Source organism: Mandrillus leucophaeus, unplaced genomic scaffold (genome assembly GCF_000951045.1).
Source record: "Mandrillus leucophaeus isolate KB7577 unplaced genomic scaffold, Mleu.le_1.0 Scaffold568, whole genome shotgun sequence".
NCBI classification, from domain to species: domain Eukaryota; kingdom Metazoa; phylum Chordata; class Mammalia; order Primates; family Cercopithecidae; genus Mandrillus; species Mandrillus leucophaeus.
Window position 1 is genome coordinate 87,074 of NW_012106119.1, and position 10,182 is coordinate 97,255.

Genomic DNA, 10,182 nt, shown 5'->3' on the forward strand with positions numbered 1-10,182 from the left:
CAATTTTTTGGTCAGACACTGTTTATCAGGCCGTCATAGGAGATTCCATAGAAAGGCCACAGGTCGAAGAGGCTATTACTCCCAATATCGCAGGGGCCGTGGCTCTACACCCCTCCTGTGATATTAATATCCTAGGGAAGAGAGGATGATACTACACCCAATATCGCAGGGGGTGTACCCCCACCCAGTGATACTGTTTTTAATGTACTCCACCCCCCACCACCAGGGATATCGTTCCTTATATCCAGGGGAAGAGAGGATAACATTATGCCCAATATTGCAGGCCAGTGTACACACCCTCTGTGATGATGTTCCTAGTATCCAAAGGTAGAGACAATATTACTGACCATATCGCAGGGGGTGTACACCCTTCTGTGATGTTGTTTTTGACATTCAGTGGGGGAGAGGATAACATTAATCCCACTATCCGCAGGTGTACAGACCCCTGTGATGTAGTTCCTACTGTGCAGGGGAAAGAGAAGAATATTGCTCTCAGTATCGCAGGGGGTGTAACCACCCTGCCCCCCGAATATTGTTCCTAATATGCACCGGGGTGGAGGCTGATGGTACTCGCAATATCTCACAAGGTGCACACACACCGGTGATACAGTTCCTAATATCCAGCGGGAAAGAGGCTGATTTTACTTTCGGTATCGCAGTGGGTATACACCACCCCCAACCCTGGGGTATCGTTCCTCATATCCAGGTGGGAAGAAGATGACATGGCTGACAATATCAAAGGGGGTGGACAATTCTTCTGTGATATGGTTCCTGATATCCAGGGGGTGAGTGGACGATATTACTCCTAATAAAGTAGGAATCGTACAGCCACCCTGGGATTTTGTCCTTAATAACCATAGGGGAGAGGTGATATTACTACCAATATTGCAAGGGGTGTACACCCCTCCTGTGATATTGTTTCTTATATCCAGGAAAGGAGAAGATGGCGTTACTACCAGTATTGAAGAGATGTACAACCCCCATGGGATATTGTTCTAAAGATGCAAGTTGAAAGAGGTTGAGATTCCATCCTATATAACAAGGGGTGTACACCCCGCCTGTGATATGCATCGTAAAACCTAGAAGAGAGAATGACATTGCTTCCAAAAACACACGGGGTGTACACCCACCCTATGATATTGTTCCTGTCATCTAAAGGAAGAGATGATGATGCTACTCCCACTACCAGAGAAGGTACACACCCCCCTGTGATATTGTTCCTCATAACTTGTGGGCGAGAGCATGATATTACTTCCAGTATGACAGTGGCTTGACAGCCAGTCTGTGACATTGGTTCTACACACCAACTCTGTGCCCCTCGTTTCCCATGCGTTCTCTCCTCACTATTGGAACCTCTGGGGAGGCGTTGTCTTTGGTTACAGATGAAGAGATGAAGGGTCTGAGAGGTTAAGTAAGTTTCTGGAAAGGGGTCCCGATCCAGACCCCAAGAGAGGGTTTTTGGATCTCACAGAAGAAAGAATTCGGGGCAAGTTCATAAAGTGAAAGCAAGTTTATTAGGAAAGAAAAGAGTTAAAAGAATGGCTACTCTGGCTGGGCGCAGTGGCCGACTCCTGTAATCCCGTAACTTTGGGATGCCGAGGCACGTGGATAATCTGAGGTGAGAACTTCAAGATCAGCCTGGTCCAACATGGCAAAACCCTGTCGCCACTAAAATACAAAAGATTAGCTGGGTGTGGTGGCAGGTGCCTCTAGTCCCAGCTACTAGGAAGACTGAGGCAGGAGAATCGCTTGAACCCAGGAGGCGGAGGTTGTAGCGAGCCAAGATCACGCCACTGCATTCCAGTCTGGGCAACAGAGCGAGACTCCATCTCAAAAAAAAAAAGAATGGCTGCTCCATAGGCAGAGTGGCCCCAAAGGCTGCTGGTTGCCCATTTTCATGGTTATTTCTTGATCATACGCTAAACAAGGGTTGGACCATTCATGAGTGTTCCAGGAAAGGGGTGGGCAATTCCCAGAACTGAGAGTTTGTCCTCCCTTTTGAGACCATGTAGGGTAACCTCCAGATGTTGCCATGGCATCTGTAAACTGTCATGGCGCTGGTGGGAATGTCTTTTAGCAGCTCATGTATTATAATTAACACATAATGAGCCATGAGGACAATCAGAGGTCACTCTCGTGGTCATCTTGGGTTTGGTGGGCTTTGGCCGGCTTCTGTACTGCAACCTGCTTTATCAGCAAGGTCTTTATGACCTGTATCTTGTGCCGACCTCCTATCTCATCCTGTGACTAAGAACGCCTAGCCTCCTGGAAATGCGGCCCAGCAGGTCTCAGCCTCCCTTTACCCAGCCCCCATTCAAGATGGAGTCGCTCTGGTTCACGTGCCTCTGACAAGTTGGCCTGGGTTGAGTGTTCCCTAGTGTGTGGTTGTTGGAGCTGTTCCTAGGAGTAAGAAGTATTGTCAGTAGGAAATAGGCCTCTATTAGCCCTGGGGCTGGCACTCTGCCCCAGTAGGTCGGCCTCATTTTAGTGGTGACCAAACTGGGGCTCAGAGAAATCAACTCCCTCACCCCGCACCCCCAGACTGAGTGGTGGGCTGGGGTTTGAATGTGGGGCTTGAAGACCCATCATCTCCTCTGGTCCCCCAGTCTCTGCTGCCCAAGAGAAACAGGATCCCAGGATCCAGGCCCCTCATGGCACCAGCCAGGGTGGGTGGAGATGGGGAGGCACAGTTCCAAAGCCCCCCGGACTCTGAGGCAGGTCGGGGGCCTAGAGCAACCCGGACCTGCGGACCCCACCCTGAGAAGAATGGCTGTAGGCCCGGCCCAGCGGGCAGGAGGTCTGTGTCCTCAGTAAAGGTGACGGCGCTTCCCGCTGCTCCAGCCAGGCCGATCAGTCTTCATGTTTCCAATCACGCGGCCTCCAATTCCCAAGCTCAACCCACAGAGACAGCGATCTGGGGTCAACATGAGGTTTGTCAGCAGCTCTGACCCGCTGCTTCCCGCCAGCCCCGCGGCCGGTTCTGGAAAGCTCTCTGCTGCCCCCTGGTGGGGAGGCTCGGGGCAGGGCTCTGGCTGCAAGCATGGGGCTTCCCTATGGCGCTCCCAGAACCTCCAGGCTCTGTCACCTCTGCTGGGTGGAAAACCAACCCAGGACTGAACCAGTGACACCTGTGGCGCTCCCAGAACCTCCTGGCTCTGTCACCTCTGCTGGGTGGAAAACCAACCCAGGACTGAAGCAGCAGATGGGTGCCTGATTCCTTCTCAGAGCTCCGCCCACTGGCAAGTCTCTCCGGGCCTCAGTTTCCCCTTCCATTAAACGAGGGGCTTGGGGGATACCAAGGAGGGGTAACTGCTTAGTGAAGATGGGAGGTTTCTTCTGGGGAGATGAAGACATTTAGAAACTGGATGGCGTGAGTGGTTGCACAGGACTGTGAATGCACAAATGCCACCACATGATTTGCGTTGAAATAGTTAATCACTTGCGATGTGAATGTCACCTCATTTAAAGTGTTTAAAAGAGGGGCCTGGGAGAGTGCAGTGTATGTGAGAATCACATGGGACACCCACAGTTTCTGAACCTCGGTTTCCTTGCTGTAAACTGGCAGAGAGACCGTGTGAACTGTGTTCCTGGGGCCAAGAGATTCCAAGAAGGAAAACCTGGGATTCTTGGGACTGGGATGAGGGCCGGGGGCCGGAAGGGGAGGGGTATGTGGGGACGGCTTGGGGGGCAACCCAGATAAGACTTTCAACACTGGACAGCAGCGTCTACACAGGCAGTCTGTGTAGATCACTGCATCTCACTTCCCGCAGGGCTGACCAGTGGCCAAAGGTGGGACTGGCCAGGCTCCGCCCAGCCAAGTCCGGGAGCAGAGGACACTGAGTGAGGGATCCCTGGGGCCACCCTCACTGGCCTGTCGCTCTCCTGACACCACAAGAGAGGATCAGGAGCTGCCCTTGGGTCCTAGTGGGGGACACCTTCCTGGCAGCAGGCTGGCAGGGTGGTGTGGTGGTCAGTGTACTGGGCTCCGCGTCTCCGCTCCTACCTGCTGTGTGACAGTGGGCCAGACACCTAACCTCTCTGTGCCTCTATTTCTTCAATGGCGAACAGGGGCACTAGCAGCCCCCACATCCGGGCACAGTGGCCTGAAGGTTAAAGGCAAGGGTGGCATGAGACCTACAGCAAAAGCTCTGAGCAGGGAGCTGCCGAGGGAGTTCCACCACCATCTCCCCTCTGGCCGCCAAGGAAACCAAGGCTCATGTTGACCTGGCCCAGGTCTGTTGGACTCAGGGGCCTTCTCATCCCCAAGATCAGAGCGCTGCCACCAGGGAAGGAGCTGGCCCCTGGTAGACACACCCCAGGAAGCACACAGGGAAGGATGCCCTGGGGACTTTGGTAGGTTATTGCAAAAAAAAAAAAAAAAAAAACTTTATTGCTATTTGACCCCTGTTTGCATGCCTCCATTTCCCAGAAAATGAGCCACGGGAGACACCAGGAGAGGCAGGAGACCATTCTCCTTGCACAAAACCCACTCCCTCGGATGCTGTCCTCAGCGAGGGTGGCTGGGGGCCAACCAGGGGGCCCACCCGCAGAGTGGCAGAGGCGGCAGGTTGACCCTGCGGATGTTGAGCTCTGTGGCGAAGGTCCTGGCCTTCTGGTACAAGAGGAGGACTTCTCGCGGTCCAGGAGGAAGTTCTGGTAGATGGTGGCCAGCCGCGTGTAGATCTTCAGCTGTGCCTTCTTGTTGCCCAGGTCCACCGTGGCTGCCAGTGCCAGCTTGGTGTAGTATCTGGCTGCATCAAATGGGTCCTGAAGGGGACAGGCCATGCTCAGCAAAAGGGGGACTCCGTCTGTTTTCCCAGAAGCCGTTCCTGTCTCCGGGTCATTTCACATGTCCAGCCAATCCTGGCTCACCCCATGAGCCCTGAAGCCTGTGACACTGCTGTGGTCTCAGCTGCAGGAGGTGGGGATGACCCTGACACCCCTGGAATACTTCCTGACTGTCCCTACGCCCCCACTCACATCAAGCCGCCTGCCCCAGTCCCACCCTCTCTGCAGGCAGTGGCTGCTTTCCCCATGGGCTGAGGTCAGGGCCGATCCTGCCTGCTCTGAGAGTTCCATGCAGGACCCATGGCTCCAAGCCCCAGCAGGGGCACAGTGTTGAGTGACCCAGGCTCCCCTCTGGCCCCTGTCCTTGCTGACCGTTTCCAGGCCCTCCACGGGTCAGGCCAGGTACAAAACCATCTCACAGGTGTCCTCTCTGGCAATGTTCCCTGAAATATTGACAGAGTGCGACTCCCCAGACATCCACTCCCATTTTCAATGCATCCTTGGCTCAAACTCACCATCCCTGGGTTGGCCTCCCAGACCTCCTCCTTGACCGTCCCATCCCCCACCCGGCTTCTCCCCAGGTGCCTCCTCCACATGGGGGTCACCCAAGGGACCTAAGACTCGTGCCTGGCCTGTCCCCCTTTACCATCTCAAGATGGCTCCCAGGGCCAAGGACAAAGTCCAAGATGCAGCAGTCCATTCCCTCACTGCCCCGCCCCACACACGGAGCAGGGGCATGAGAAGGCCCCGAGTCACCGCCACTGCTCATCCAATGCCCCCACCCAGCCGAACACTGGCCTCCGTGCTGGGTGCATGGCTGAGCCTAACGTCCTTGCTCCCAGGCTGAGGGACCTGGGAGTGAACACTGACCATACAGGGTGGCCTGGGCTGTGGCACAGGGAAGCCCAGGAGCCTGTGGGGGGACCCAGGAGGCCCCAGACTCAGCCAGGGGTGGGAGGCAAGGGCTTCCTGAAGGAGTGGGGGCATCCCAACTAAACAGGAAGGAGCCAGCCAGAGCATTTGTCTCTGCGTATGCGTGTGTGTGTGCCTGCGTGTGTCCTCCAGGAAGGAGTTGCTTAGTGCAGGCAGGCCTGTGCCTGTGCGTATGTGCCTGTGCATTTCCATGTGCCTGTAGTGTGTGCAGCAGCTAGTGAGTGGCAGGCTGAGCCAGGACACACCTAATCCACCCTATTCCAGGGCTCACTCTCATGTGTAGACTAAAGGGGACCCCATCTTAGAGGCAATCGGCAAGGATGCCCATTTACCCCTGCCTCTCCGCCAGCCTTCCGGGGCCCATCCAGCCCGGCTTTCTCTCCCACTCCTCTGGGCCCTGGGTCCAGAGCCTCCTATACAAGGAGGAGGGCGTGGCCTTGGAAAGACAGCCTCCCTTGGGAATTCTAAGGGGGCCTCCCTGTGGGAAGCTGGCCTGTGCTGACAGCATAGTCACGATGAGGCCCAGAGGGCTGTGCAGGGGAAGGTGAAGGAGGCCTCTGCCCCTCGACCCCAACCATGGACGTTGGCCTCTCAGGTACTACTTGGCCCCTTCCTTCCTCCTGGGCAGGCAGGGTGGGCGGCAGGCTTGACCAAGAGAGAGAAAGGCCCCTTCTAGGAGGCACGTCCCCTGGATCCCAGGTGAGCCCCTGAGCAGTGAGCAGTGAGCAGCGTCCCTCTGGGCCTGACACCTGGCACCTCCCTGTCTAGCTGGGACTTGGGAGGCCACTGGGACCGCTTCTGAGCACCAGGTGTCGCCAGCACTGGGCGCGGGCAGGGCAGCCCCAGGCCTGTGGTGGGGAATACGGGGCAGAGTCTTAGGGCTGCCCCAGCTCCTCATGTTGTTCTAAGGCCCCCAAGATCTCAGTCCCTGGACTGGAGCGCCCTGGCTCCTCAGCCCATAAGGAGCACTGATGCGGTGTCGGTGCGATGCTGAGGAGGGGCGGGCACCTGCTGGCCAGAGGGGTGGAGACACCCCGGGTCTGAGTCTGTCAGTCCCAGCTCTCCACCCCTGCAGGACTAGGGGCAGAGGGAGTACAGGTCCCAGCACCTTCCCTCGAGACAGACCCAACCCAGCAAGGCCTCAGTCTGGCTGGCTTGGGCCCCGCCCCATTGCACCTGCCCTGCGCTGGGGTTTCCCTATCTGTGAAGCACATGGTAAGACACTGGCCCCACCCCCCTCTTCCTGGGTGATGTGAAGATACAAGGTGTCTCGGGACTCCAGGAAGGAGTTGCTCCGTGCGGGCTGGCACCCTGGGCAGGCTTCTTAGAGGAGGCGCTGGGATTTGGGCTGGATCTTGCAATGTGGATTCAACGTGAGGATGATGCCGTCCTCCTAAATGTCCTCCTCCCGACCCTGTTTTTGTTAAACACAACTTGACACTTGACTGTCAAGACTCAGCTTTGGTGTCACCTCCTCCAGGAGGGCCCCCCCGACTACAGTCCCCCTTTACCCAGAGGCCACCATTGCCTGCTCATGTGGCAGCCTCCCTGGCTGAGACTGAGTTCTTGAGGGTGGGGCCTGGTCAGCTTGGGAGTTGGGTTGTATCTGTTAACCTTACCGGCTCCTCCAGGAAGGTGCAGAGCTACAGGGAGGCCACTGGGCCATTCCTAAGGAAGGCTGGAACCCAGGACTCTGGGGTCTGGGTGGAGATCCCACTCCAAGGGGGCCGGGAGCGCCCCGAGCCCTGCCCCTCCCCACCCACCTTCAGGTCATAGATGATGTCACCGAGCACCAGGTGCACCTTCAGGTAGTAGAAGGTCTCGTCGAACTCCAGCGGCGAGTTGCAGAGCGACAGGGCCTTGAGGTAGAAGTGCTCCACCAGCTTGCCATTGCCCAGCTGGTGGTGCAGGGCAGCCAGCCGGTGGTAGGCCATACACTCGTTCAGCCGGTCCCCTGGGGTGCAGGCCAAAGGGGCAGGTGTGAGGACGTGGCTTCCTGGGGCAGGCAGGGCACAGGCCCCTCAGGAGCAGGTATGCAGACTCCGGGCTGCCCCTGGCTTGCCTCCAGGCACCTGCGGTCACCTGGGCAGCTCTGGCCAATCCCTTCCGGGTTCCCAGACTCGCTTTCCCATCTGCAAAGCAGAACTAATAAGGCCTGCCCCCGTCTACTGTGAGGCTTTGGCAAAGTCGGACTTGGATGGCCCAGCTCTGCCTACACGTAGCCACCTGCCTTTGCTCACTGGTTTTAACCACGGGAGCCCAAAAGCTATGCAGTTCAGGTGCTCCCGGGCACCAGGGCTCCAGGCAACCCACAGACGTGACATCCGACTCCTGGGTGTGTCACGATCAGAGCCCCCTACCCTGGGGAGTCACTGCGTGCCTGAGCTCCAGGTCCCCCCACAGATGTACAAACCCACCTCGGCTGTCTCCGATATCTTTCCCTTTTCAGGGTGAGTGCCGTGGAGCCAGCATTCAATGCATTCCCACACAGCTGCACACCTACTGTGTACTGGGCCCCGGGGCACAAGGCGCTGGGGCATGCGGCCTGCCCAGGGCTCCCTGTCTCTGGAGGAAGACAGACAACCCTGGCACAGCACCAGGGGATGCCCAGCCTTAAAGGGCAGGCTGCTGGAAGGGGAACTGGGACTTCAACACCCAGAAAGCTGTGTGCTTGATGAGGGTGGGAAGGGCACAAGAGAAAGGGAATATGCCATTCAGCCTGGCACAGGGACCAACGAGATGCCTGGCATGTCTGGAAGGCAGAGACCACACTGGGCAGCCCTTGTGGTCAGCAGCGGGAAGAGGCAGAGGAAGCAGAGCTCAGCCAGGCAGGGAGCTCTGCACCGCATGAGAGACCTCGGGATGTGCCCCACGGCCAGACGGGGAAGCCAGCTGGGCAGAAGACCAGGAAAATCTGGCAGGTGTTTCAGCTCCTGCCCTGAAGACCTGGAGGCTGGGCTCTGGCAAAGTGTGGGTTCTGGCAGGGTGGGGGCTCAGGGGACTTACCCAGAGTGATGCTGAGTGCTAGGGCCATGTGGGCAAACTCCAAGCCCTCCTGGGGTTCCTCCAGCGTGGCCAGCAGTGCCATCAGCTTGTTGCACAGCCACAGCTCCGCCTTGCAGTTGCCCGTAGTCACTGCCGGGGCAGGGCCCGGTCCTACCACACAGGCAGGTGGGGTCAGGCTTCCCGCAGCACCCACCTTGCCCAGCGCCCTCCTCAGAGCCCGGACATGTGCTTGGAGCTTCCCACGCCCCAGCTACCCCTGGATCTCGACGCAGCTCTGTGCTCTCAGATAACGCACAATTCAAACACCCAAGTTGGGGGCTGAAGAGTCACCTGAGGCCCATCCAGCTACACCCGGCAGCCTCAGATCCAGCCTCTCCCACCTGGGCACCAGGGGTCTGACTGGGGGAGCCAGCACTCCTCTCTAAAAACATATTCATCTGTGCCCAGGGCTGAGCCACACCGTGAGATCAGAGGAAGGGAGAAGCCGTCCCCGCTTTGGGATGCATGCAGTCCTGGACCTCCCGCTGACATGCTGTGTCCTTTGACATGTCCCTGTGCCTCTCTGAGCCTCAGTTTCCTCATCCGTAAGATGAGGACAGGACTTCCCGCTCATGGTTGCTTGAGAGCATCAGGTGCAAGGGTAAGGCCGTTGCCATGTCCAGGCCCCAAGCGTTTGTCCCGGGCACAGTATCATTCCCGGTGAGACCACTAGGAAACTAAGCATGTGCATGGGTGGCCCTGCCACACCTGTGCCTCAGCCCTCCAGGTGCCCCCCTGAAGCTCACCCACATCAGCCCACAGGCCAGCTCACCCGGTAGAAGGACACGGCTTTCTCCCGCTCCCAGGCCCCATTGAAAAAGATGTCTTCAGTTTCCTCAAACAGCTCCAGCCCCAGGTTCGGGTCGCCTCTGTACACGGCCACATTCTGTGCCCCGTGAAAGGAGGCAGAAGTTCCCTCAAGACCCATACCTGGCGAGGTGGCCACGCCCACCTTCGCCAGCCTCCTTCCTCTCACACACTGCAGGTACACCTGAGCATTTTTCAGACCCTGGGCATTAGGGCTGCCCCCACCACTGGCATGAGGACAATGAACTGATGAACCTGAGTGCCAGGAGGTGACTGAGCAGCTGCAGCCCAGGAGCCCGACACCTGTGAATCCTACCACCCGGGCTAGCCCTAGACCACTCTCCCTGTACTCAAACCAGTCTCCATGGCCCCCAGATTGCTGGGAGACCATCCCCTGGCTCCTTTCTGCATTGCCACATCCCTGCCACAGCTCCGGACTGCACACCAACAGTGTTTGCGGGTGGGCCTGGTCCCCTCTTGGCCATGAGCTCTTGATCCCTCTCCTCAGCTCAAGGAGGTATACAGCAGGTGCTCAATGATGAAAGCTTCACCAGGTTCATGGGCTTCACAAGTTGTTCCAGATCACACTGTTTGGGAAAGCCTCTGAAA

The 10,182-nt window shown here is 57.4% G+C and overlaps 1 pseudogene; it reads right to left on the bottom strand.

Moving 5' to 3' along the window:
• Positions 1 to 4,507: 4,507 nt before the first annotated feature.
• The window catches only part of LOC105552621, a 43,960-nt pseudogene continuing 38,285 nt past the window's right edge, over positions 4,508 to 10,182 (bottom strand).